Genomic DNA, 6000 nt, shown 5'->3' on the forward strand with positions numbered 1-6000 from the left:
AAGTTTTCGTAAATGACACAGCACATCTCTATCTGCATACAATGGAGTATTTTTAGAATTCTTTTTTTTTTTAATTTTAATTTACTTGACTGCATTGGGTCTTGGTAGCAGCACTCTGGATCCTCATTATGTCAGGCAGGATTTTTTGTTGCAGCACACACGGACTCCCTAGTTGTGGCACGAGGGTTTAGTTGACCCATGGCATATGAGATCTTAGTTCTCCAACCAGGGATTGAACCAGCATCCCCTGCACTGCCAGGCGAACTCTTAACCACTTGACCACCAGGGAAGGCCCCAGTGGACTCTTCATGAAAACACATGTGAGAAAATTCTGTCGCATATTAGACTGAGCATCTGTTTTTCTCAAGGATACCATGGAACATAAAGAATGTGATGGTGGTTGGAATCTGAATTCTAATTTCTCACCCACTTCCATTTGTCTTTCTTCATCTGAGTAGTTCCTTACCTTGTTTTCTCTCTGCCTACATTTCTTCATTTAATTCTTATAACAAGGTCCCTTTTAAAAATTAGTTTGAACCCCACCTCTCCCTCCCCCACTCAGTAACTCCTCTAGTTACATGCTTGTTACCAGCAGGCATCATCTGCCACCAACACCCTACCCAAGGATGGAACTTAAGACAATTGGCAAGATTTACTATACACTAAGCACGGCACTGTGTTTAGCAAAATAAATTTGTAATCCTAAAATCCAGATGTGTTATCTGTCAATATCCAAGAAACCAGGTACAAAATATGCAATAGATTTCCATTTTGAAATACTGCCTGCCCAGAAGGGAACTTCTGTAGTTTATTTCCTAGAGCACATGTTGTTTTCAGTAGTAGAAGGAGCCTTCAGATTGCCAGCTGATGAGCATGTACTGCAATATTCTCATAATCTGGAGCCAAAATGATTGCACAGCAAAGGAGTAGAAGCCTGGGGAAGCTATTGACCATGTAAGAATTTACCATTTCCAGTTGGTGCAAGAATGTTAATTCCATTTCTAAAGAAAAATATAGAAATGGTGTGTATTATGAATATTGAAATGTCTGAGTTTGTGTTTTACCCGTTGAGCCTTTGATAAATTTCCCTCCAGCTTGTAAGTAAGCATGACTCTGAACTTTTCCTAAAGGCAGTCATTCTAAATGCATGCATTTAGATTAATCTTCTTGGGATTAGAATGGACACCTTGAATGGCTGTGTTAGCATTGAAGGTAACCAAATGATTCGCCAACTTTAGGCAGGGAACAAGAGTAGTTACATATTTTAGCATAAAGAAGGAGTTTCAAATAGCAGAGAAATATTTGATTGAATAGGGGAAATTTTTCTAGAAGGCATACAGAGGGATGAAGATCTACAAATTGTTATTTAAAATAATACAAATTTTAATATCTTATTGAGAGTCATCCATGTATTCACTGGACTGCAAGGAGATCAAACCAGTCAGTCCTAAAGGAAATCAACCCTGAATATTCGTAGGAAGGACTGATGCTGAAGCTTCAAAACTTTGTCCACCTGAAGCAAAGAACTGACCCATTGGAAAAGACTGTGATGCTAGGTATGATTGAAGACAAAAGAAAAAGGGGTCAGCAGAAGATAAAATGGTTAGATAGCAAAACTGACTCAATGAACATAAATCTGAACAAACTGGGAGATAGTGAAGGACGGAGGAGCCTGGCATACTACAGTCCACGGGGCAGCAAAGAGTCAGACACAACTTAGTGACTGAACAACAACAATAATGTCTTCATTTAAGGCTCTGTTTTCTTCAGGCTCACTATGTCATAGCTGCAGTATCTACACAAACTATTGTGTTAATTAATATAGCATTGTTAAAACAATGGTTATAATAATGCCATATATTATCTCATTCTTCCATCTATATATGTGTGCAGTTACATACACAAAATTTATTAAATTCTTATTATTGATGCTCTTCAGTTCAGTTCAGTCACTCAGTCGTGTCCAACTCCTTGTGACCCTATGAATCGCAGCACGCCAGGCCTCCCTGTCCATCACCAACTCCCAGAGTTCACTCAGACTCACGTCCATCAAGTCGGGATGCCATCCAGCCATCTCATCCTCGGTCGTCCCCTTCTCCTCCTGCCCCCAATCCCTCCCAGCATCAGAGTCTTTTCCAATGAGTCAACTCTTCGCATGAGGTGGCCAAAGTACTGGAGTTTCAGCTTTAGCATCATTCCTTCCAAAGAAATCCCAGGACTGATCTCCTTCAGAAAGGACTGGTTGGATCTCCTTGCAGTCCAAGGGACTCTCAAGAGTCTTCTCCAACACCACAGTTCAAAAGCATCAATTCTTTGGCTCTCAGCCTTCTTCACAGTCCAACTCTCACATCCATACATGACTACTGGAAAAACCATAGCCTTGACTAGACGGACCTTAGTTGGCAAATTAATGTCTCTGCTTTTGAATATGCTATCTAGGTTAGGTACTAGAAATACAAAGATGAGTAAAATCTGTACCACGTTGTCAAGAAACTTACAATTTTATATTAGTGATAGGGTTATAAACAAACTAGTAAAATGTGATAACTGATACTGTTGATGAATATAAAGCATGTTATCGAAACACTGAAATACTAAATTAATCCTACATGAAACTATCGAGGAAGGAAATAAAAAGAGGTTATATTTGAATAAGAGAACTCAAGAAAGCATTTTGTGTCTGCCTCAGGCAGATTTTATCTTCCTTCATCTCTCTCCCCACAATAATATATACTTATCTCCATTGTGTGTTACCATATTTCATTATAGTTAGTGGTTCTCATATCCTTTTGTTTACTAGATAGAGCTTCTTGAAAACAGAAATGTTTTATTCAACTTGTATTCTTAGTACCTAGTTCAGGACAAGAAGCTCAGTAAAATGTTTGTTGAATGAATAAACATGAGTCAAGAAATATCAAGAGAAATTAAAAATGTTTTGAGCTAAATGAAAATAAAAACAAAATTTGTAGAATGCAGCAAAAGCAATAATTAGAGGAAAATTTATAGCATTGGATGCATATATTAGAAAAAAAGGTCTGAAATTGATCATCTAAGCTTTTCACTTTTGACAACTTGAAAAAGAAGAGAAAATTAAATCCAGAGTAATTAGAAGGAAAGAAATGATAAGAATTACAGCATAAACCAATGAATTTGAAAACAGGAAATCAATAACAAACCCAAAAGATGATTCTTTGAAAGGATCAATAAAGTCAGTAAGTCTCTGGCCAGGCTAAGAAAAAAGAACAATGACACAAATTATTAATATCAGAAATGAAGGATCGGGCTTCACTACGGATCCTATGGACAGTAAGTGGCTAATCAGAGAATACTGTGAACAACTCTGGATTCACAAACATTATAACCTAGGTGAAATAAACCATTCTTTGAATGACAGCTTGCCAGACTTACACAAGAAGAATGAGACAATCTATAAAAGCCCATATCTATGAAAGAAATTGAATCAATAATTAATAACCTTCCAAAACAGAAGGCACCAGACCCAGAATTAAGTGATTATGGCAAGTTTGCAAGATACAAGGTTAATATACAAAGTCAATCACTTTGCTGTATACCAGTAATGAACAAGTGGAATTTGAAATTAACACTCAATATCACTTACATTACCACCACTCCCCCCAAAAGAAATACTTAGGTGTAAATCTAACAAAATACGTAAAGGTCTATTTACGAGGAAAACTACAAAAGTCTGATGAATGAAATCAGTGACAAACTCAATAAATGGAGAGATATTCCATGTTCATAGATAGGAAGATGGAATGTTGTCAAGCTGTCCGTTTTTCCCAACTTGATCAACAGATTCAATGAAATCCCAGTCAAAATATTAGCAGCTTGTGGATACTGACAAACTGATTCTAAAGTTTGTGTGGAGAGGCAAAAGACCCAGAACAGCAAACATAATGTTGGAGGAGAACAGCAACGTTAGAGGACTAACACACCCAACTTTCAAGACTTACTGTCAAGCTACAGTGATCAAGACAGTGTGGTGCTGACGGCAGAACACACAAGCAGATCACGGAGCAGAACAGAGAACACAGACATGGACCCACTAATACAGTCACCCGACGTTTAACAAAAGCAAAGACTTTGCAACGGAGCAAAGTGAGTTTCTTCAGCAAATTCTGGAGCAACTAGACATCCACATGGGGGGGAAAAAAAAAAGAATCTAGACACAGACCTTACACCCTTTACAAAAATTAACTCAAAATGGATTCTAGGCCTCAGTGTGAAATGCAAAGCTATAAAAGTCTAGAAATTATCTAAGTGAAAATCCTAGCTGACCTTGGATATGGCAGTGACTTTTAGTTACAACACTAAAAGCACCATCCATGAAAGAAAAAAATTGATGAGCTAAGCTTCATTAAAATTTAAAGTTTCTATTCTGTGAAAGACAACGTCAAGAGAACTAAAAGGCCTCAGACTGGGAGAAAATATTTTCCTTAGAAATGAAAATATTTTCCTGATGAAAGAAACAATTAAAAAAATTTTTAAAGTTAGGTAAACTATTTTCCAGTTTTATTGAGATATAACTGATGTATGACTTTGTATTAGTTTAAGGTGTACAACAGGATTTTATATGTATATATTTATATGTTTGTATCATACAGTGTGTACTGCAATAAGTTTAGTTAGCATCTGTCACATCATGCAATTATTAAGTTTTTTCTTGTGATGAGAACTTTTAAAATCTGCTCTCTTAGCAACTCTGACACTTGTAATACAGCATTATTAACTATGGGCTTCCCTTGTGGCTCAGTGGTAAAGAATCGCCTGCCAATGCAGAAGGCACAGGAGACGTGAGTTTAATTCCTGGGTCTGGATGATCCCCTGGAAGAGGAAATGGCAACCTAATCCAGTATTCTTGCTTGGAAAATCCCGTGGACAGAGGAACCAGGCAGGCTACAGTCCAGGGGGTTGCAAAGATTCGGACAGAACTGAGAAACAGAACACACACACATTATTAGCTATGGTCATATGTTGTTCATTCAGTTCAGTTCAGTCACTCAGTCATGTCTGACTCTTTGCAACTCCATGAACTGCAGCACGCCAGGCCTCCCTGTCCATCACTAACTCCCAGAGTTTACCCAAACTCATGTCCATCGAGTCAGTGATGCCATCCAGCCATCTCATCCTCTGTCGTCCCCTTCTCCTCCTGCCTTCAGTCTTTCCCAGCATGAGGGTCTTTTCCAATGAGTCAGCTCTTCGCATCAGGTGGCCAGAATATTGGAGTTTCAGCTTCAACAGCAGTCCTTCCAATGAACACTCAGGACTGATTTCCTTTAGGATGGACTGGTTGGATCTCCTTGCAGTCCAAGGGACTCGCAAGAGTCTTCTCCAACACCACAGTTCAAAAGCATCAATTCTTCGGCACTCAGCTTTCTTTATAGTCCAACTCTCACATCCACACGTGACTACTGGAAAAACCATAGCCTTTACTAGATAGACCTTTGTTGACAAAAGTAATGTCTCTGCTTTTTAATATGTTGTCTAGGTTGGTCATAACTTTCCTTCCAGTGAGTAAGCGTCTTTTCATTTCATGGCTGCAGTCACCATCTGCAGTGATTTTGGCACCAAAAAAAAAAAAAAAATAAAGTCAGCCACTGTTTCCATTGTTTCCCCATCTATTTGCCATGAAGTGATGGGACCAGATGCCATGATCTTAGTTTTCTGAATGTTGAGCTTTGAGCCAACTTTTTCACTCTCCTCTTTCACTTTCATCAAGAGGCTCTTTAGTTCTTCTTCACTTTTTGCCATAAGGGCAAAACTCGTTTATTTTGTCACTTTTGACCTATTTTCTCCATCCCCTAATCCCTACACTGACAACCACCAATCTGTTCATTTCTATGAATTTGGGGGGTTTTAGGCTTCCCATCAAATAGTATTTGTCTGACTGACTTCATTTCGGATATGGTCTTCAAGGTCCATTCATGTTGTTTTAGAAAATGGCAGGATTTCCTTCTTCTTTATAATATTCCATTGTTT

The sequence above is a fragment of the Budorcas taxicolor genome, chromosome 10, assembly GCF_023091745.1.
Source record: "Budorcas taxicolor isolate Tak-1 chromosome 10, Takin1.1, whole genome shotgun sequence".
NCBI lineage: Eukaryota > Metazoa > Chordata > Mammalia > Artiodactyla > Bovidae > Budorcas > Budorcas taxicolor.